The sequence below is a fragment of the Gekko japonicus genome, unplaced genomic scaffold (assembly GCF_001447785.1).
Source record: "Gekko japonicus isolate JY-2015 unplaced genomic scaffold, Gekko_japonicus_V1.1 scaffold658, whole genome shotgun sequence".
In the NCBI taxonomy this organism is placed as follows: domain Eukaryota; kingdom Metazoa; phylum Chordata; class Lepidosauria; order Squamata; family Gekkonidae; genus Gekko; species Gekko japonicus.
Genome location: NW_015165847.1, coordinates 118,707 through 141,445, shown reverse-complemented (window position 1 = coordinate 141,445; position 22,739 = coordinate 118,707). Strand labels below are relative to the sequence as shown.

Here is a 22,739-nt window from a genome sequence, read left to right as displayed (position 1 = left end):
CATGTGCCCGGCATGACTAAATGCCAAGGTACATGGAAGGCTGTTACCTTCCCATCGAAGCAGTACCTATTTATCTACTTGCAATTTCTTGCTTTCAAATTGCTAGGTTGGCAGGAGCTGGAACCAGAGACGGGAACTCACTCTGCCATGCGGCACTTGGCACTCTCCTGGTACATCCCCCCGAAAAGCATTGTGCACCAGTGATACTTATTTATTATAATTTAAATTTTGAATCGCCCAATCCCTAAGTACACAAGGCTGTGGGTGATGGACAACAGTATGATAAAATACATCAAAGACATTGTTAAAATTATAATTAATAGACCACTCATTAAAATCATAAAAGCAATCCCCAGATGGCATGTGAGGAAAAGAGGAGGCAAAGAAGAAAGAAAAGATGGGAGAGAGGGGGGTGCCAGCCATAATAAAACCCGTTGCTGTCCTCAACCAAAAGGCTCATTTGGCAGAGAGTTTCACCAGAAGAGGTTAAGACGCTGAACTGCAGACTGGAAGGTCGGTAGTTCAGCAGTTCGAGACCTGAGTGCCACATGATGGAGTGAGCTCCCGTCTCTGGTCCCACCTCCTGCCTTCGGCTTGGAAACGGAGATGAGCACTGCATCCCTAGAGTCAGATTCGACTGGCTTTCGAGCAAGGGAAACTTTTACCTTTACTTCACCAGAAGGCCCTGGCTCTGTTCGAGGACAGCCAGATATCTTTGGGGCCAGGAATCACTAGTAGGTTATTCTCAGCAGAGTGTAATGCTCATCGGGGGACATACCAGAGGAGGACGTCCTGAAGATATGTGGGTCCCAGACTGCTGAAGGCCTTAAAGGTCAATACCAGAACCTTGATCCTTACTCAGTACTCCACTGGGAACCAGTGTAGTTGACGCAGTATGGGTTGAATATGTGCAGTCTGTGGCATTCCCGTCAGGACTTGCACCGCCACATTCTGGATGAGGTGGTGTTTCCAGGTCAGTCTCAAGGGCAGGCCAGCATACATCAAGTTACAGTAATCTAGCCTGGAGGTGACTGTTGCACGAATTACTGTGGCTAGGTCAGAGCATGACAAGAAAGGGGTAGTTGCCATGCTTTGTGCAGATGGAAGAATGCCAGCCTGGCAACATTCATGATCTGAGCCTCCACAGATAAGGAGGTATCCAGGACCATGTCCAAATTCCTGATTCTTTGTGCTGGTGTCAACAGCACCCCATCAAGAGAGGGAAGTTTGTGCCCCTACTCTGAAGCCCCACCACCACAGGACCTCCATATTTTTTTGGATTCAGTCTCAGCCAGCTCTTTTTTTAAACCATCCCACCATGGCCTCCAAACCCACAAATTATGCAGGGCGGTATCTGGGCGGCTATCCACTAACAGGTATAGCTGGTGACATCAGCATACTGATGGCATCCCAGCTTGAAACTCTGCACCAATTGGGCGAGGGGCACATATAGATGTCAAATAACATCGGGGAGAGGAGTGCCCCATGAGGAACCCCACATATTAAGGGGTACCTAGCTGACACCTTCTCTCCCAGCACCACCCTCTGTCCCTGACCAAGGCAAAATGAGGAAAGCCATTTTAGGGCTACCCATGGACTCCCATGTCGGCAAGGCAGTGGATCAAAAGATTCTAGTCAACCGTAGTGAATGATAACGTATTGGTGGTCCCTGATCCAAAGAGTATCCGGCTGTCCTTGAACAGAACCAGGATCTCTTCGGCCCTGGTTGGCCTGATGGAACACTCTGCCGGGCAAGATCCAGGCCCTGCGGGATCTAATGCAGTTCCGCAGGGCCTGTAAAATGAAGTTGTTCCACCAAGCCTATGGTTGAGGCAGAGATGGTTCTTCCATCTTAGATTGGCCTCCCTTCCACCTCCCCCTTCCCCTCCCCCTTCTTGCATATTAGGCAGTCTTTAGGATATTCATCTCCCTCCTTGGATATTCTTACGCCATCTATTAGCTGTGTCAGTTGTTGTTATTTTATTGTATTCACTTCATTATAGAATTATTTAATGTTTTAATTGTATGGAATGTTTCTAAGAATTCTGTAACCCGCTCCGAGACCTGTTGTACAGGGGAAGGTGGGCTATAAATCAAAATAAATAAATATTATAGCACAATTAAATATGGACCACTCTCAATAGTTACAAGAAAGCCACTTCAAGGAACTCGACAATCAGTCATTTATTGAAAGATTTATACCCTGCACTCTCTCTTCAATGAGGCTCAAGGCAGCTACAAAAACATTCCCAATGCAGCCTAAAACACCATAATGTCATAAAATTAAAAACAACTTAACAGTAGTTCCAGAAAGGCCCATGGTGAATGCTACCTGTGGCTTTCACGGAACACCCACCGGGGGGGCTGTGTTTTACAGGACTTCCTAATGGCCAAAATAAATGATCACTTACAACCTTCTCTGGAAGGATATGACATAGGATAGGGGCACTACAAGGAAATACTACAAGGACCAAGGGGTAAAAGGAGTACTGAAGGATGATAGGGAAATGGCTGAGAAGCTAAATGCATTTTTTGCCTCTGTCTTCACTGTGGAAGATGAGAAGTGCTTGCCCACTCCAGAACCGCTGAGTTCGGGAGGGGTGTTGAAAGACCTGAGCCAGATTGAGGTGACGAGAGAGGAGGTCCTAAAACTGATAGACAACTTAAAAACTGATAAATCACCAGGCCCAGATGGCATACATCTGAGAGTTCTGAAAGAACTCAAATGTGAACTTGTGGATCTCCTGACAAAAATATGTAATCTTTCCTTAAAATCTGCCTCCATTCCTGAGGACTGGAAGGTAGCTAATATCACTCCCATCTTTAAAAAGGGTTCCAGAGGAGATCTGGGAAATTACAGGCCAGTCAGTCTGATGTCGATACCGGGTAAATTGGTGGAAACCATTATTAAGGAAAGAATTAGTAGGCACATAGATGAACCAAACCTAATGAGGCAGACTCAGCATGGGTTCTGTAAGGGAAGATCTTGTCTCACTAACCTGTTAATGTTCTTTGAGGGGGTGAACAAACATGTGGACAAGGGGGACCCAATAGATATTGTTTACCTTGACTTCCAGAAAGCTTTTGATAAAGTCCCTCATCAAAGGCTCCTAAGTAAGGTAAAAAATCATGGGATAAAAGGACAAGTCCTTTTCTGGATCAAAAACTGATTAATTAATAGAGAACAGAGAGTGAGTATAAATGGGCAATTTTCTCAGTGGAGAGTGGTAAGCAGTGGGGTGCCGCAGGGTTCAGTACTTGGTCCACCGCTTTTTAACTTGTTCATTAATGATTTGGAGTTTGGAGTAAGCAGCGAAGTGGCTAAATTTGTGGATGATACGAAGTTGTTCAGGGTGAAAACCAGTGAGGATTGTGAGGCACTCCAAAGGGATCTGTCAAGGATGGGCAAGTGGGCGTCAACATGGCAAATGGGGGTCAATGTGGCCAAGGGCAAGGTGATGCACAATGCAGCCAAAAATCCTAAATATAAATACACATTGATGGGGTCTGAACTGGCAGAGACTGAGCAAGAGAGAGATCTTGGAGTTGTAGTGGATAACTCACTGAAAATGTCGAGACAGTGTGTGACTGCAATAAAGAAGGCCAATGCTATGCTGGGGATTATTAGGAAGGGTATTGAAAACAGATCAGCCAATATCATAATGCCCCTATATAAATCAATGGTGAGACCTCATTTGGAATAGTGTGTGCAGTTCTGGTCACCACACCTTAAAAAGGATATTATAGCTTTGGAAAAAGTGCAGAAAAGGGCAACTCAAATGATAAAAGGGTTGGAACACTTTCCCTATGAGGAAAGGTTAAAGCGCTTAGGGCTCTTTAGCTTGGAGAAAAGACGACTGAGGGGTGACATGATTGAGGTTTACAAGGTTATGCATGGGAAAGAACAGGTAGAGAAAGAGGTACTTTTTGGAGCAGAGGTCCATCAGTGGCTATTAGCCACAAGGTATAGATAGGGGCTCTGGGGCAAGTGATGCTCTGTCTTCTTGGTGCTTGGGGGGGCCAACAGTGGGAGGGCTTCTAATGTCCTGGCCCCACTGGTGGACCTCCTGATGGCACCTGGTATTTTTGGCCACTGTTTGACAGAGTGTTGGCCTAGATGGGCCTTTAGTCTGATCCAACATTGGCGTCTCTTATGTTCTTATGTTATCTCCCGTCGACCCAGTGGTTCGAAAGCCCGTTAAAGGGCAAGTAGATAAATTGGGGACCTGCTATTAGAGCGGGGGGGGGCACCCACCTCGGTTGTAGCGGCGATGGTGAAGAGCGGAGATGAGCGGCGGCGGAGTATAAGCTGCTCAGAGCCCCTTGGGGGGGTGAGCGGGATAGAAAGTTGAATGAAATAAATAAATAAATATTATGTTCTTATGAAAGCCTCCATTCAGGCCGAGACACTTCTAATCACCCAACACAATGGTAACACAAACAGAATCTGCTAGGAGGAGCTCAACTATTGCATGGGTTAATACAGATGGTCCTTGAAGTATGAGCATTAGCAAGAAAAGAGAGCACAGGCAGTTTATAATTTTGCTAAATAATAGCCAGGTTGGTGTAATGGTTAACTGTGCAGACTAATCTGGGAGAACTGGATTTGATTCCCCACGCCGCCACTTGCAGCTGCTGGATGACCTTGGGCAAGCCATAGTTCTGTCAGAGCTGTTCTCTCAAGGACAGTTCTGGAAAGAGCTCTCTCAGCCCCACCTATCTCACAAGGTGTCTGTTATGGGGATGGGAAGGGAAAGGAGTTTGTAAGCCGCTTTGAGACTCCGAGTGAAAGATGGGGTATAAATCCAATCTCTTCTTCTTCCTCCTCTTCTTCTTCCTCGAGCAGTTCTCCATAGCCATGTCTGGAGGGTGGGAAACACACTGCAGGCTCACAGGCTCCCACCAATAATAGTTAAGATGTCCCCAGCTAAAACCAAAGATAAATAACCAACCCCCAATCCCCCTCCCTCCTTAAAAGCCCTGGCAAACAGGCAGGCCTTGCAGTACCTCACAAAGATCTCAGAGGAGGGGACTTTCTCACCTATTCATGAAGGCCATTCCATAGAGCCGGAGCCATGACAGAAAACGCATGGGTTCTAGTCGATGCCAGATGAGCCACACTAAGTGGTGGAATAGCCAGCAGAGGGTTGCCCGATGACTGTAATTGGATCTAAAGGTTATAACCAGCATCTTGAATTGAACCTGGAAACAGACTGGCAGCCAATGAAGCAGTTTCAAAATGGGCAACATATGTTCCTTGTGGCTAGCCCGACAGCAGTTGGCTGCTGCATTCTGGACCAGCTGTAGTTTCCTAGTTGTTGTCAAGGGCAGCCCTATGTAGAGCACACTGCAATAATCCAACCATGAAATTACAGAAGCATGGATCAACATGGCCAGATCAGCTGAGTCTAAGTAATGAAAAAGTTGGCAAATCAGATGAAGCTGATAGAAGGCACTCCTGGCTACCATGCCAACCTGCTTTTCAAACAGTTATTTAGTTTAAGCTGCAGTTTGCCTGGCCATCTCAACTAATACCCAAAGATTTAGACTTGCTCTCAAAAATAAAGCTGGAAGCCTATATTAAATTGTCCCCCCACCCCAATTCCCATTTGAGGTGCAAGAGAATATTCTTACTGTGTTAATTCAGAATTCTTAGCAAGCTATGGTATGCACTGAACTGCAACCTGAAAATAAAGCCGTGCGCAAGAGGGGAAGGGGGTGTACAAACTTACATCTCACTTCTAAATCAAAATATGTTTTAGAACCAACCCAATACAAACAGACATAACTGTGTGTTTGTATTCATGCAACACGCACCCTGAGGTACACCTAATTTTCAAATGGTACATTTCACACACATATTGTGTAAAAAATGCATGAGATATTTTAGCTTTGTCAGTCACAACCACAGATTTGATTCAGATCCGCACGTTTATTACAACTGATTCTAAATCCCTACTTGCATGTCCCTTTTAAATGTTTCTCAGCCAGAGAAGTAAATACCTCTTTTCCTTTACCCCTAGTTACCCCTAGCTTAAGAAGCAGGAAATACCATGTTCTCGTGTGTGCATGGAGCAAACATGCTCCACAGATTCTGTTAATATTTCAGGTCATGAAGCTTCTTTGCCAGAGGCAAAAAAAGATCAAACCCTTGAATTAAGAAAAGTATACTGTCTATGATGGTTTGCCCTCTTCCACTGGGTGTGCAGATTTGGGAGGGATGCACATTGACCAGTGAGGGAGGAAAGGGATACATGCCTAACCAGTCAGAACAGTCAAATCAAACATGGCAACCAATGCAGTGACAGATGTCACAACCAAACCAATCCTCACATCCAAAATCTAACTAACCTATGGAAACAATACAAAATTGGGACTTAAAGAGGAGGGATTTTTAGAAAGAGCACTCAAGTCAGTAGGGTCCCATTTTGATGGAACAGACCTGCACATTTTGTGACTACAACCCCAACCAGGTTTTTTGACAATGCACAGACTACCAAGCACCAGTAAGGTCACGATTCAACTAAAGATGCTTCAGGTGGCTTAGCTAATCAAGAAGTGGTATTCAACCTGTTCTAGATCAGGTTGTTCTCCCCCTTAAAGATCGCATTTGCAGTGTGATAGTTCACCTAGATCCAAAAGGATATTCAAATGGCATCTATAGCACACAACACCTTTTCCAGTTGATTGATACACAAGCTGTTTTCCTTCCTGGAAAGCAGAGATCTTGCCACAGTTGATCCCACTTTAACAACATCTGGGCTTGACTACTGTATCATATTGTAAGGTAAAGGTTCCCTTGCTCGAAAGCCAGTCGAATCCGACTCTAGGGTTGCGGTGCTCATCTCCGTTTCAAAGCTGAAGAGCCAGCGCTGTCCGAAGACATTTCTGTGGTCATGTGGCTGGCATGACTAAACACCAAGGCGCATGGAACATTGTTACCTTCCCACTGAAGTGGTACCTATTTATCTACTTGCAATTTCTTGCTTTCGAACTGCTAGGTTGGCAGGAGCTGGAACTAGAGACGGGAGCTCACTCCGTCATGCGGCACACTCGGGTCTCGAATTGCTGAACTACCGACCTTCCACAGCCTGCAGTTCAGCGTCTTAACCACTTGAGCCTATCAAGTCTGATTGGAGACCATGAAGAAAACCAATCCAATGGGCTCCCCCCCGCCCACAAATCTCAAAGCGTGTACACATTTACCAGTGGTGCGCTTTTCCATAGTGATCGTCTCTTTTCTACAGTGCACAATCTGCCAAGTATTGTACACGGGGGGCTATTTTCAGGAATCTTTGAAACTAAGTAGTTCAGAGTACATCAGAAAATTGTTAACTTGGGGTCTACATAATCAGGATCAAAACCTATTACTGGTCCCAGATTGTTTCCAGGAATAATTCAAAGGATTTTAAAGGCCAAAATAGTATGGGGCCACAGTGTTTCAAGGGTTGTCTACTCTCATATGAACCTGCCAGATAGCTAGGATAATCATCTGAGGTGCTTTGCTGTGTGTCTGACCTGCTAAAGTGAAGCAGATGGCTACTTTCTCTGAATTGGCAGCCTGATTATGGAATCCGCTTCTTAAAATGGTCTTACCTGGTGCCTTCCTTATTATCCCCTTGGTGCACAGTAAAGACAGTCCCAGTTCTCCTGTGCTTTTGGCATTTGGCTGCTGTCAAGTGGGCTTTGTTTATAATTTTCGTCTTCCTTTAGCTTTAAATTTGCTTATTAGCTTATAATTCACATAATTTGTTTTTACTTGCTGCTTTGTTCTTATTCCAGACTACTGTACTCTTTTTAAAAAGATGTCTTGCTTTTCTTCTAAACCACTTCTGTAGAAAGGCAGCAAAGAAGCATTTTAAATAAATAAAATTCATAGTTGGGACTACATTCAGTTAGCCAGTCACAAGTGGGGCAGGTCTCGGACAGGAAAAAAAATACACAAGAATGGAGGATGGCTGCATGGAAAGAATAACTAAATAGAAAGGCTGGAATAAAAAAGTGCACACATTATCTAACCAGGTATGCCAATTATACATTTACAAATTAACAATGCTGTAAGCACAACAAATAGCTCAAATGACTCGGAAGAAATAATTATCCATGCTTCTTTCATTCCAGTTTTAAATTTCATATATGCATACAAAATGCAGTGATATACTCAACTCTAATGTACTTTAAAAAGTGCAATAAACAGCAAAAAACAACAACCCCAAACTATAAATGGCTGAAATTTTATATTAGTAGTGAACAAAGCTGCTGAAGAAGTTTTTTATAACTTTAAGTAACATTTTAAAATTCCAATGTCTATTAACGCATTTAGCACACCTTGATAAGATGTTTCCCTTCATTACAATTTTGAGAATAATCACTAGGTACTTTTAAGTCTGTACACAATGATCCCTCCCCCCCCCCCCCCCGATATCCTGTGCATAGAAAGTATTCCCATCGGATTCAGTGCTTAGCCTTTTTTCACGGGTTTAAACCTGTCAAATTATTCCATTTGATTTCAGAGAATTCTCATATGGCAATCTATTTTATTTACTTTATCTTCAATAAAATGGTTCAGTGAGCATTAGCAACTATGAGACACAAGTTTCAATCAGTCCTCTGACAAAGGCGTCAATCTACATTAGATCTACTGTGCTGTGAGTTGCACACAGAATGCTGGAGTAAGGCAGGGTAGCAGAGAATGAGCAAGCAAAGCAATGTGAAGCTGTGGTGGACAGGAAAAAAGAGAATTCTCCCTTGAGAATACAACACACTGCTTAAACAACACAGGTGCCAAGTTCAACACAACAGTAGCTTTCTCCATGAAGCTGACAGCTTAGAGAATGCTCTACACTGTGGCTCAGCTCAGATACCGCTGCCAAACCCTGGCTGAGAAAATATGGGTTGCTACAATGTCTGATAAGACAAGCCGAATTGCTTTATTTACAGCAATTGGCAATTTATAAATGGGTTCTTGCCAACTATACCAAGGTCCTGTTCCCACCAAGGGTTACCAGTAAAAGATTTGAGTCAGTTGTAGTTAAAATAAATGTCTTTTACTTAAGAAATATATACAAACAATACTGATGCACTCACACATTCAATCAAGTTCCTTAGAAATACAGTATTAAAATAAGCACTGTTGCATTAACAGGTGGGGGTGATGATGGGCAATACTTATCTGTCTTGCAACTTGGTTGTTCAATGAAGAATGGATGGGAAGAAATAGAAAATAAAGGGATCCACACTACCAGAACTAGCTGGACTGTGTGGGGGTCTCTTGACTGCAGATCGAGATCAAAGTAGAGGCAAGGGTTGGGGATAGCAAGTGGGACTCAAGGGGAGTAAAAAGCAGATAAGGGTCTTTGTGGGGATTGCTAGCTAGGAAGGGCCAGGTGAATGGTCCTTTCCTTTTATAGGGGGTTCGAGAGATGGGTTGTGGTTGTGCCAACCTCTTGGCCCACCTACCTGTTAGTCCGTCCCAAAAACAATCCTATTGGTTGCATGTAAGAAGGGGTGGTTACCTAAAAGGAGTGGCCAATATTGTAATCTAAGACCTTACTCAGAGTATGGCATCTGGGCAGGTGTGAAACCTTGGCATCAAGATGCTCCATTGTAGTGTTGATGAAGCTGGCCATTCTATTGAAAACCAAATGTCCATTTGGAAGGAAATGCCTTCTCAGGAACAAAGCAGTGATGGGTGGTACGTGACCACAAACAGTTCTGCAATGGGGCTGTTTCTTCTCAGAGTTGTTGTTTCTTCTTGCTCACAATAATGGAGGTTTGTGCTTCTTCACCAGGCTGGGTAACTGTGTAGCTGAAACCTTATTTACATGTAAGGCATGTGCAGGCACCTTCTATGTGTGGCATCACAACAGGTGACTTCGTGTACAGTCTTCTAAGCCTGTGTGTGTGTGTGTGCACAATCCATTGTGTGTAGCAATAAATATAGTCCATAAAGCAAATATCAATCTCATTCTCTAACACTAAGCCATACCTTGTCTCTATCTCTGGAAGATAAAATCATGGTTTGGATATTAGCCTATGGTTTAGTTTGATGTCTAAGTGGAGCCTCCCATTGTACTTCTACAAGAGAACTAGGAGGAGGAGGAGATTGGATTTATACCTTGCCCTTCACTCAGAGTGGCTTACAAACTCCTTTCCCTTCCCCTCCCCACAACAGACACCCTGTAGGTAGGTGAGGCTGAGAGAGCTCTGACAGAAACTGCTCTTTTCAATAACACCTCTGACAGAACTATGCTTTCCCAAGGTCATCCAGCAGCTGCAAGTGGAGGAGTGGGGAATCAAACCCGGTTCTCCCAGATTAGAGTCCGTGCACTTAACCAGTACACCAAACTGGCTAGAGCAATCATACTGAGCTCAAAGAACAATATTTTAAAATCTGTACTGGAGTCAGTTAAGAATTATGAGTTTTCACCTCTACTATTTTGTGCCTCAAAGTTAGGTTGTAACTCTTCTTTTTCTGTAAGGATTTCACATAGTTACTGAGATAATGGTTGTTTTCAAAATCCATGCCTTTTTGAAAACCTGTTAGAAACCCCCAAAATAGCTCTAAAATTAATCATTATCCACAAAACAATCAATTCTGTTTGAGCAACAACTCTTTTTTAGAAGATGATATCACATTCCAAGAAACGTCAGGTCTCACTTTGAGATACTGTGAAAATGTCTCCCAAAGCATAAACTTCATAATAAGTGATGCAAGTTCATCTCTGATATGGGCTGTAAAAAAGAAGATTATTATAATAGTGCTCTTCCCAGCAAATCAGACCATTAAGAATGTACTTAATGTTCACTTGAATTGAAAAGGAGGCCTGTTAAAATCCATATTTTGCTACTTTGTATAATCATAGAAAAATTTACTACCTAGTAGTTCCAGGCCACAAATTTGATTTTTACGAATGCAAAGTACATTTGATTTTACCAAAAAGAAAAAGGCTGTGTTCATTTCTAAATTCCATTTAAAATGTTTCTGTACATTCTAATACACCTATGATTTCTGTTGGACTACAATTATCTTGTTAGAATGATTCAAATGTATCATAAAAATGGTTCCATATGTCTCAAGACAACTGATGCATTTTATTTTCAAATGTTAACATAAATAATTATCATAGACTGATTCAGGTATAATATGGGATGACTAGATTAAAATTTCTTCTAATACTAGGTTTTTCTTATCTGCACCCATTTACCTTCTAGCTAGGAATATGGAATACACAACCCTCTACAAGTTGGCAGTCAGAAATTTGAAATAATTTAAGCAAAATCTTCTTCAGGCACTTTTTTAGAATTAGTGGGCATACAATTTTTTTAAAAAAATGTTTTTGCCAAGTCCCATCTGCTGGATGCCAAGCTGTATTTTAGTCTCTTGATTCTTAAAACAGAAAAAAGAAAGAAAAAGAAGGCAGCTTGTTTTCATTTGTCACTACTATGCAGCAGTCACAGTGGCTCAACACATGGCTCAATTTCTTTAACCCACATAGGTCCTTTCTGCACTAGACCTTAATTCCTGGTTCAACCCTGTCCCCGAATTTACATTCTACACTACACACGAGTTCACCTCTGTAATTATCTCAGAGTATGTTTACATTCTACACTACACTCAGGTTCACCCCTGTAATTATGTCAGGGTATTTTTTGTTTCCACATTACATTGAAGTCACCCTGGTTTTGCCCCACACTTGTCCCAGGATAAACAGATGCTGTTATAACAAGGGATAAATGCAAGGTATTGTGGCACGAGTTGAACTCTAATAAAACCAAGGATGAGATCCAAGTGCAGAAAGGACCATAGTGAAGCAAAATATAGAGGATTTCTGTGATTCATTTTCACAATGTTTTGCTTGTTGTGACTTTGGTCTTTTAGCGTAATTTTAAAATACACCACCATTTTGTTTTTAAGGGTGCCGGGTGAATGCACCCTAGTACTGAACCGATTAAGAGCCAATGGCAAATCTACCTCTAATCATCTCTTGCCTTTAAAATAAGTTTGTAACAACATGACGGCTCACTTTACCTTATACCTAAAACATATTTTTAAAAACAGTTTGCCTAGTTCCAGGCAAAAATGTCTCTAGAAGTCAGAATTTCTCAAAGGATACAGCAAAAGCCACTGTATTTTTTTAATGGAGTTGCTTATACAGCCTTAAAACATCCATTTCATATGTCTAATAAACCTGACTCTCAGCAAGATACAACTTCCTTTTTCATATCTAAGTCAGGTGACATTTCCTCCAGGAAATGTCATTAATTTATTTAACTTGTTTCCCTTCTTTCCTATTGAGGATGTTCAATAAAACTAACAAAATAGTAACATAGTGTCCAAACTGCATAAAGCAGCCACATTTAATCAATGTGTGGGAAATCACAAGCACAAACAGGAAAAAAAAAAGCTGGCTGTCCCTTCCATCTACTGTTTCCTTTAGACATATTAACATGTTAATACTTCTTGGGGTTTCACAAGACACAGTTCTAGCCAAAATACTATTAAAACAGAATTTGGTCGTAAGCCACTTTAGTCCTGTTGAGACAGGTACCCTCTGCACAGCACCATCACCTAAAAATTAATGATTTCTTCTAAGAATGCAGGAGAGAAAATTGAAAACTAAAGCCGCCAATTATCACTGATTTAATAGTGCTGACAAGGATCTAGGATACCTAGGCTACATTCTGCTGGGATATTATGTTCTTCTGATTTCAAAACTTTGTTCCTGTTTTCACCTAAGGAAATTTCTGATGCTCCACACAGAGCAGAATACCATATTTCTGGGGAGGGCAGAAGATCCACTACATACAAGAATTCATTCGTCATGCTTCACAAGAAATATTGAATACCATGTTTGTCAAATCAAACGCCCTGCTCTGCAATAGGGAGAAACCTAGTTTGTAATGCAGCTAGAACCTAGTTTGTAATGTGACTTAACTTTGATGCAGCTGAAGAAGGGAAAAAAAAAACCAAAATTAAAGGTATTAACAGCACAGTCCTAAGCATGTTTTCTCAGAAGTAACTACCACTGAATTCAAAGGGTGAATAGGATTACACACAAGTTACTTCAAGTAAAGTTATTTATGGCCCTGGTAACACGGGAGGATTTGCCCTGCAAGAGGGATGGATCGGGGGCGCGATCACACTGCAACATCTGGGAAGCGTCACGCACCCATCCCTGATCCGTCCCTTCGGCCCGAAAATGCGCATTTAAAAGGTACTAGCAACAGAGCACTACCTTCTGGATGATGCAACTCCAGGTGTCTGGTCAAGGAAGCGCTGGTAGCCCGTCGCAGCCAGCGTCGTTCCCCGTCCTACGCATGCGCACAACCGTGCTACTGCCGGTTTGCTGCACAACGTGTGATTGGCTGCCAGAGCACAGAGCCGTGGGGGCACGTCGGATCGCGCTCCCGCGGTTCTTTTTGCTACGGCTCTAATTTGCCTCCCTTTGGCAGCGGATCATCCCGCTCCTGTGACCGGGACCTAAGATAACTTATTGAGTGTTTATATAAAATTCTGATCTCTCTGGCGGGTTTGCCTACAGGCTAAGATAAAGTTAGTAGCCAAAGCCAAGACCAACAGTAACCTTTCGAACATATGCACCACTGTTCAGCCTCAATAAAATTTAAAGTAACAATCAATCAGGTTCTTTTGTTTTGCCCTGTTTTGCGGCATTCATGTTATAAACCCATGTTACTACACAAAAGGTTCACGATACATGAAGACAAACTGCTGAAGAATGAATGCTACATTTCAACAGCAACTACTAATTTTAGTTCATTTCTACATCCACAACAGATCAAGCATTCCAGTCCTTACAAAAAATACCACTTTCACAATTACAATTGCACTTTAAAGCTGTATACATGCACCATTTATATGAATAGTGGCATTTTATGTTTTCCTCTGCAATTTCCCCACAGAAAATCTACAAAATTATTTTGAATGTCCAAGTTGAAAACCAGCTTTTGAAAAGGAAAACCAAAAAAAGAGAGAGCATGCATGTCCCTGGAGAAAATCCTTTTAGGTAACGTTCATACCAACCAATCTGTGTTTCCCCATGATGGCAGCCGATTGGAAGAAGGCTTTCATAAAATTTTCACCATGCATACAAATGGCTCATGTCTATGTATCTATCTTGATCTGAAATTTGTGCCATTCTGAAGGAATATCATGAAAGGTTTTTTTTTTCTTTTCCCCCTCAAGAAACATGTGAGAAGGGAAAGGAAAAAGTGTCCTCCCTTCAATGGAAGCCTGATTCTTTGCACTTTCCAGAACTGTGTTCACATAAGAAGTAATGTGTACTACAGAAAGGTTCTGTGTTCATTTCTTTAAAGAACGAAAACAAATGTGGTTATGAGAAAAAATAAGTATGCATTTGACAATGATTACCCTGTACTTACTGTCCTTTTCCAGACCTCAAAAAAGCCTTGCTAGTTTTCAGTCTTGAATTGGAGTATCATAGAGCATCAAGCCCAGCATTGCAGACCTGATGAAATAAAAGTTAAATGTGACAGCTATAGTTACTCAATGATTAGATGAATTCATTTCAGTTCAAGACAAAATTACCAGTACGTCTACACATTTGAGTGAATAATACCTGTCCATCATACATAGCCTGCAACACTTTTATTCCTACAAAGAGTGAGTACACTTCAACTAGTTCTGAATATAGCAGTCAGAAGTATGAATCAGGGTAAGCTCGAAACTGTAAAATGAGAAACTGAACATTTAAATATTGTAATTGTCGTGGGTCTGCCTGCCAACACCTCCTCAGATAAGGAAGAGACAGAGGAAGCTGGCCCCAGCCCTCAGAGGCTGCAGGAAGACCCATCATACGAGGTGGAAACTCCATGAGGTACAGAAGGGGAGTCTCAGGCTGAAGTCAGTGTGCCACGCCCTCAGTTGAACCAGAGGTCCTGCAGCTACCAGCCTCACCCCTGGGGTCACCAGAGCCCTTGGAACACCAGAGAAGGCAGACCCAGTGGGAGGCTCAGGAGTGGTGGCATAGTGCACAGTTGGCAGCCCAGCACCCATCAACTTCTGCTTGTGAGCTGGAGTCATTTCAGGGTCAGGGCTGCTCTGCCATTGATGACTTGCACCTGTCCCTGGATGACTCATCAGGATGATGAATTGCACCTGGCCCTGAATGACTCCTGATAAAAAGCAGCCAGAAAAGGGATAGCTACTGTGGGAGCAACTTGTCTACAACCCGTGTGTGTGGCTGTCTGTGTGCTTGACCTTCTGGACTGTGACCTGGCTTGTGCTCTTTGGATTTGCTCTTCTGGTTTGATGCTTAGATTTTTTAATATTTTGCTTTGACTCTGGACTGTGCTTGGACTTTGCTTATTGCCTCAGATGCCTGCCTGAAACTGGATAGCAATCCTGGGAGAGAGCAAACTAAAGTGGACTGGATTAGGACACTTTCAGGCAGAAAATTACAAAGTATTTTACTTGGGGAATGACAAACACGGAATAAATGGAGTTGTGCTAATAGTGAGGGGAGATGTAGCATAGGCAGTCAGGGGCTATAGCAAAGTTTGACTGAATAGTATCAATCAGACTTCATGGAAAGCCTATCAATATAGCCATTGTTCAAGTTTATGTCCAGACTACAGATGCTGATGAGGAAGAAATTGAAAGCTTTTATGCAAGTGTCCAAGAAGAAATTGATCACACACCCGAACAAGATGTGCTGATAACCATAGATGACTGGAATGCAAAAGTAGGAAACAAATCAGAATCATACTGTTGGAATATTTTGGCTAAAAGCATGAAATGAAGCAGGAGAGCAACTCACAGAATTCAGTGAAGACAGCAATTTGTTCATTGCAAACATGTTTCAGGCAACCAAACAGATGATTGCGTATGTGGACATCACCAGATGGCCAGTATAAACAGATCACATAATTGGAAAAAGAAGGTGGAGAAGCTTTATTATCTCTGTTAAAACAAGACTAACTGTGGTGCAGACCATGAATTGTTAATATTGAAAATTAGAATAAAGCTGAAGAAAAACACCAAAGCATTCATAGTGCCAAAATATAATCTAAGCAACATTCCTGAGGAGTTTAAAGACCATGTAAAGAACAGATCTGCATTGCTACATTCAAGTGAATGTGAACCAGAAGAACTATGGGTTGAAACCAGAGATGTTATCAAGGAAGAATGTGCAAACACTATTCCTGTAGCCAAAATAAATGAAAAGCCTTGATGGATGACTCATAAAACTCTTAAAATTGCTAAAGATAGATGGGAAGAATAAAAGGTGAAAAAACAGAATCAAAAGCCTAAATGCAGTGTTCCAGTGACTCGCACAAAGAGACAGAGACAACTATTATAATAGTCAGTATAAAGAGATAGAAGAGAACAAAAGAAGAAAAAGAAGAAGAAGGGATCTGTTCCACAAAATCCAAGCAATCACAGGGAAACTCAAAGCACATTTAGGCATACTGAAATATATTAACTGAACAGGACAAAATAAAGAAAATATGGGAACTATGCATTAAAGAACAATACAAAAGAAATGAAAGGATAACACATACCTTCCAAGAACTATCTATTGAAGAACAACCTGCAATTTTAGAGAGTGAAGTGAAAGCTGCACTGGAACCTGCACTTAGAGCAATTGGGAGAAACAAAAAAACCGGGAATAGATGGGATATCAGTAGAACTATTCCAAGCCACAGAAATGGAATCCATCAAAATCTTAACAAGATTGTGCCAACAAATATGGAAAACAAAATGAAAAGTACGGGGTTCGCCGCATGGAGGACTCAGATGACAACATGCGTTTGCACACGTTTATTGTACTTAACATCAGACTAACTAACGGCCCGACAAGGCCAACTATATACATACCCACCTAGCACCCCCTAGTCCCATTGGAGGGTTTGAATTTCCCGCCAAAGTGGCTATTGGTTGGAGCTGGGGGAACTAGGATCCTAGGTTCCTATTGTTCAGGGGAGCCAAGCTCCTGACTGTGCCGTGGACCCCTGGTGGCGGTCTGCGTACATAACACTCCTCCCCCCATAGATCAGACCCACCTATGTGGTGTAGTCCTGCAAGTAGGCGGGGGGTCAGCGCTCTCGGAGGGAACGCCTGGGGGCCGGTACTGGTTCCCTCGCTACCGGTTCCAGTTGACTAGCTGTGACCGGTGGTTGTGGCGCCTGCTGTGGTGTTGGCTGTTGGGCTGCTGGTACTGGTACTTCCGGGAGTGCTTCCCTCGGCGTGGCCTCCCCACTGATTGGGGTGTCGGCTTGCACCCTGGGTTCCGGTGTGTGCATTCCAGTTCCTGCCGTTAACTGTGGGCTTTTTCCTGCCTCTGGGAGCTGTCGCCTCCGGAGTTGGTCAATGTGTTTTTGTAGAATTCGTCCATTGTCCGTCGGCACCTCATATGATACTGGGCCCATGACTTTGGTGACTCAGCCCATGATCCAGGGAGACCCGGTTCCGTAGTTCTGGAGGAATACAGGGTCCCCTGGGAAGAACCCTCTCGGAGCCTCGTGATGTTCGACCAACCTCCTTGCATCCGGTGCCCAGTCTGGGTATAGTCAATCTAACAGCATTGCTGGGCACCGGCCGATCAGTAGCTCTGCGAGGCTGTGGCTGGTGATGGGGTTAGGTGTTGTCCTCTGAGTCAAGAGGAAACAGGCTAAGCGGAACTCCCAGTCCCCCTCTGAAATCTGGCTTAGGGCTTCCTTCGCAGTCTGCACTATTCGTTCGGCCTTGCCGTTGGTCGCGGGGTGGAAAGGTGTCGAGCGGATGTGTCAAATCAAGTTTCTTTGGAGGAACTCCTGGAACTCCGCTGATGTGAAGGCTGTCCCGTTGTCTGAGACTATTGTGTCCTGCAGGCCATGCATGGCGAAGATCCGGCGGAGGGATCTGATTACTGCCTTTGTAGACATGGTACACACGGGGCTGACCTCCAGCCATTTAGAGTAGGAGTCAACCGTCACTAAGAATAATAGTCCCTGAAATGGCCCGGCAAAATCGATATGTAGCCGGGACCACGGTTTGCAAGTTGACTCCCACGACTGCATAGGTGCACTTGGCGGGTTGGGCCGGACTTCTTGGCAGGTTTGGCACCTCCGGACCCAGGACTCAATTTCGGCATCGATTCCCGGCCACCACACGTAGCTCCGGGCCAGGGCCTTCATCCTTACTATGCCAGGGTGTGCCTCGTGGAGAGCCATGAGGACTCGCTGTCTCAGTGTGCTCGGGACCACGACTCGGTCTCCCCACAGGAGGCACCCTTTCAGTGCCGATAGCTCATCCTTACGGGTGCTAAAAGCTGTGAATTCAGCCCCCGGGGCAGAAACAGGCCAACCCCTCACCACCCAGCCTATGACTCGGGAGATGAGGGGGTTGCAGGTTGACTTGGCCACAATGTCGGCAGCATGCCGAGGGGGCTCTGGAAGATTCTCGACGAGCAGGACCCCTGGTGCAGGAGCAGGATCAGTGTCCATGACAGGCAGCGGTAGCTGGCTCAGGGCATTGGCATGGCCCATCGCCTTGCCAGGGCGGTGTTCTAAGCGGTACTGGTAGCCCACCAGAAAAAGGGACCACCTGAGTACCCGGGGTGACAAGACTTGGCACGTTTGCTTGTCGGCAGTCAAGAGGCCTAAGAGGGGCTTATGGTCCGTAGCAATCGTGAAAGAACGCCCGTAAATGAAGTTGTGAAATTTATTTACCCCTGCTACGATTGCCAACCCCTCCCTGTCGATTTGCGCATAATTGCACTCCACGGCCGTTAATGTTCATGAGTAATAGGCCACGGGAACCTCGCAGCCATCCGGGAGGATGTGGCCCAGCACTGCGCCGATGCCGTAGGGAGAGGCATCGCACGCAAGGACAACTGGGAGGGATTAATCAAAGTGGGCTAGCATGTCATTTGAAATTAACAGCGCTTTCACCCCCTGAATGCCGCCGCTTCACTCGGGCCCCAGATCCAGGGGGGCAACTTATCCAGGAGCCGGTGTAGGGGCTCCGCTACCGCAGCCTTGTGTGGAAAAAAGGTGTGGTAAAAGTTTATTAGTCCCAATAACGCCTGTAGTTCTGCTTTACATGTGGGGGCGGGGCCCTCCACGATGGCCTTCACCTTGTCCTTCGCTGGATGAAGGCTGGTAGCATCTACCCTGAACCCCAGGAAGTCAACCTCTGAAGTCTCGAGGAGGCACTTCTCCCGTTTCACCTTGAGGCCAGCCGAGTCAAAATGTTGCAGGATGGCGCAGGGGTGGGAGGCAAAGTTGTCAGGGGACGCCACGGCAATCAAGATGTTGTCAAAAAGCGGTGTCACCCCAGGGATCCCTTTTAACAATGAGTCCTTTAGTTGTTGGAATATCCCCGGGGCTACACTCACGCCGAATTGTAGCGTCTTTACCTTAAAGGCCTCCCTGTGGGTGACTATTGTCTGCGCCGTGGCTGTGGCCTCATCTACCAGCAGCTGTTGATAAGCTTGTGCCAGATCAAGTTGGGGGGGGGGGCTCTGTAGCATCCAAAAGCCCTATCGAAAAAAGGCCGGGAACTCCCCGCAAATATCTGCAAAATCCCTCTGAACACATTTATGCACTCCCCTGACCCCTATCGTGATGCCCAGCAGCGCAAACCAGGCCCAGCCCAGCAGACTGACCAGATTTCCCTCCACCATGATCAAGTCCAACAGTCTCTCGAACCACTGGAATTGTACCCGGAACGTCCCCACCCCCCTGATAGGAACTGGGTTCCTTTGGAAGTCCACCAGACTCAAATGGGATGGGCGTAAGCGGGGGCCCCCCTGGGGGCAAAGTCTGTGTAGCGTGTCCTCAGAAATGATGAACGCCGCTGACCCTGAGTCCACTTCCATTGGGCAGGGGAACCCTTCGATCCAAACCGTTAATTGGATCTTTGGGGTGTCCTCTAAATTCAGGAGGCGTAGTACCTGTAGGGATGGCCGGTCTGTGAGGAGGTAGAAGTCAGACGTATCTGCTGCCGTCTCGTAGGTGGCGGCGGCCAAGCGGTGTGACTGAGCAGGAGGCTGCTAGTGCCGGCTTCTCTTGGACCGGCAGATGCGAGCGAGATGACTCTGTTTCCCACAGGTGTGGCACGTCGCATCACGGAATCGACAAGACTTACACTCGTGTGCCTCACTGCAGCTGGTGCATGAGGGACATCCTGTGGTCTTTCCGGTGGATCCTGATGCCGCAGGACCCGGTGGCTTTCGGCGGGCGAGACGGACGTCCTCATCTGAGTTCTTGGGCCCGAGTCGGAGAGTATGATGTCCGATGCCGCTGGCGGACAGTCGCAGTGAGAGGCCTCGTGGGCGATGGCAAGTTGGAGGGCCGTGTCGATCTTGATGTCGGCGGTACCAATCATCTTCCTCCGTAGCTTTAGGTCGCTGATGCCCCACGCAAATTGCATCAATAGGTTCTCCTCCACGTTGGTGAAGGCACAGTCCATGGCCCGCTGGCGCAGGGCTGCCATGAAAGCCGCGGCCGACTCGCCCGGTTTCTGGACGCGGCCCTGGAACTCGATCCACCTGGCGAGTGTGGTTGGCTGGGGCGTGAGGTACCTCGTCAGGGCGTCGATGATCTCCTCGTATGAGCACTCGAGGATTGTCCGGGGTGCGAGGAGGCTCTCTGCGAGGCGGACTGTGTTCACTCCACAGAAGCTAAGGGGGAGGGCCCGTCTTTTGCCCGGATCGGTCACCTCACTGTAGACGAATTGGCATGTCAGTTGGACTGTCCACAAGTCCCAGAGTTCGGGTTGGGCAGGATCGAAGATCTCCAAGTTCCCCCAAGCAGAGGCCGTGGTGTAGCATTTAGCGGGCAGCTGTGTTCCTTGACACGGTGCGTGGTGCGGTGCTGCTTGTGAGCGATGCGAGGCGCGTTGGCTGGAACAGAGCTCGGTGCTGTGCTGGGATGCGAGCCCGGCCTGGCTCAGCGGGATCCCACCTTCGTCGCCACTGAAAAGTACTGGGTTCGCCGCATGGAGGACTCGGACGACGACATGCATTTGCACACGTTTATTGTACTTAACATCAGACTAACCAACCCCGTGCATCCCCTAACATCACACTAAGAAAAGGAAAAAACACTTCTCCCCACCATAGAGAAACTCAATTTTCGGGGCAACCAGCCTTGTAACTTTATGCCCCTCCAGCAGGTGTAGACCAAGGTTGAAACCTTCTGTCACTCTCTCACCCAATTAAATCACAATTTTTTGTTTTAGTGTCTCAGAGAAACTTCATAAATGTTCTTCCAAAATAACCTCCAGAAGCTGCCCCCCAAAACTGGGTGGGTAGGACTGCCCCACTCCCGGACCACCGAGAAGGAAGCTTCACGGTAAGTGAATACAAATCTTCCATTCCCCGGTGGTCCTGGGAGTGGGGCAGTCCTTACTCTTGGGACATAAAATAGCAGTGTGCCCCAGGGTGGGAAATCCATCTTCTGGTTATAGAGTGTGCTGCAGCACACCCCAAAGAAAGACCACCACAGCTAAGATCAGCTTCTCTACTCTATAGCACTCTACTCTATAGAGTGCACAGACTTCCAGGTGGTCACCGTACCTACCATCTCCAAGGATGTAGCAGCCCCCCACAGAGAATATGCTGCAACACCTTCAGGTGGATTCAGCCCCTGAGCCTTGCATGCAACAATGATGTCACCCCTAAAACTGCTTACTCAAGGTAAAAGACAATACCAGTTGACCTAAGGAAAATATCCTAATGGAAACAAAGAGGGTATCTGAATCATGTCATTACTTGGCCTGTCAATGTAAAAACTGAATACCCTACGGACATTGAGGCAATGCCATTCCCTTTCCTTGTCATGCCTATAATTGAGACAAAGGAAGGTAAGACAATGATCTCTGACTTGTGAAGGAACTAGATTAACCTTGGGAACGAAGGCTTGATCCAAACGTAACATCACCCTATCATTGTGGAAGTCCTCAGTTCAGACGCTTACCTAGTTGATATTATGTCTGCTAAAAACAAGGTCTTGAATGTTAATTCCTTGAGACTCCATGGGTTCAAAGGTTTTCTACACAATGCTCTCAGGACCCTATGTAGGTTCCAAGTTAGAAACCTCTGCACTTGTGGCGGTTTTGACCATGTAGTAACTCTTTAGGAATCTCTTAACATGTGGATGGCAATTGAAGGGACTTCCCTTCCTAGCCCCCATTACTGCCAATATGGCTGCCACCTGTCACTTTAATGTACTCACGCTTAGCCCTCTATCCAAACCATCTTGGAGAAAGCTAAGATGCCTCTGGTGCATTTAATGGTTCCCAATCATGTTCTGAACACCAAGAGTGAAGGACCCACCAGGTTGTGTTATACACCCTATTTGTGGAGCTCTTCCTAGAAAACTAATATATCTGTCACCCTGTCTAGGTAAATCAACTCTTCTAGCTGTTTCCACTCGACCTCCAGGCTGTTAGGTTTAGGGGGGCTGGGAGAGGATGTTGTGCCAATCCTAGTGTCAATAAGTCCTTTCCCAGTGGTAGGCACCATGGGTCCACGGTCAACAATCTCTTCAGATACTGGAATTAAGCTCTTGGTGGCCAAAAGCATGGTATCAACACCAATTCTGCCTTCTGTTCCAACAGTTTCTGAATCACCTTGTGAAACAAGTCAGTTGGAACGTGTACAGTCATCCCTGTGGTCAGTCGCAGTTCAAAACACCTGTTCCTGTTGCCCGCTGGTTTTCAACTCTGAACATTAAATGCGGAAATTAATTATTCTGGTCTGTGGTAAAGA

At 45.1% G+C, this 22,739-nt stretch overlaps 1 protein-coding gene across 1 annotated transcript in view; it reads right to left on the bottom strand.

Annotated features, from left to right (window-relative positions):
* The window catches only part of FOXP2 (forkhead box P2), a 523,287-nt gene extending 508,822 nt beyond the window's left edge, over positions 1–14,465 (bottom strand). The window contains exon 1 of the mRNA XM_015411071.1: positions 14,404–14,465. The gene's annotated coding sequence lies outside the window, so the exon portion shown is untranslated. The remainder of the gene's footprint in view (positions 1–14,403) is intronic.
* Between the last annotated feature and the right edge of the window lie 8,274 nt (positions 14,466–22,739).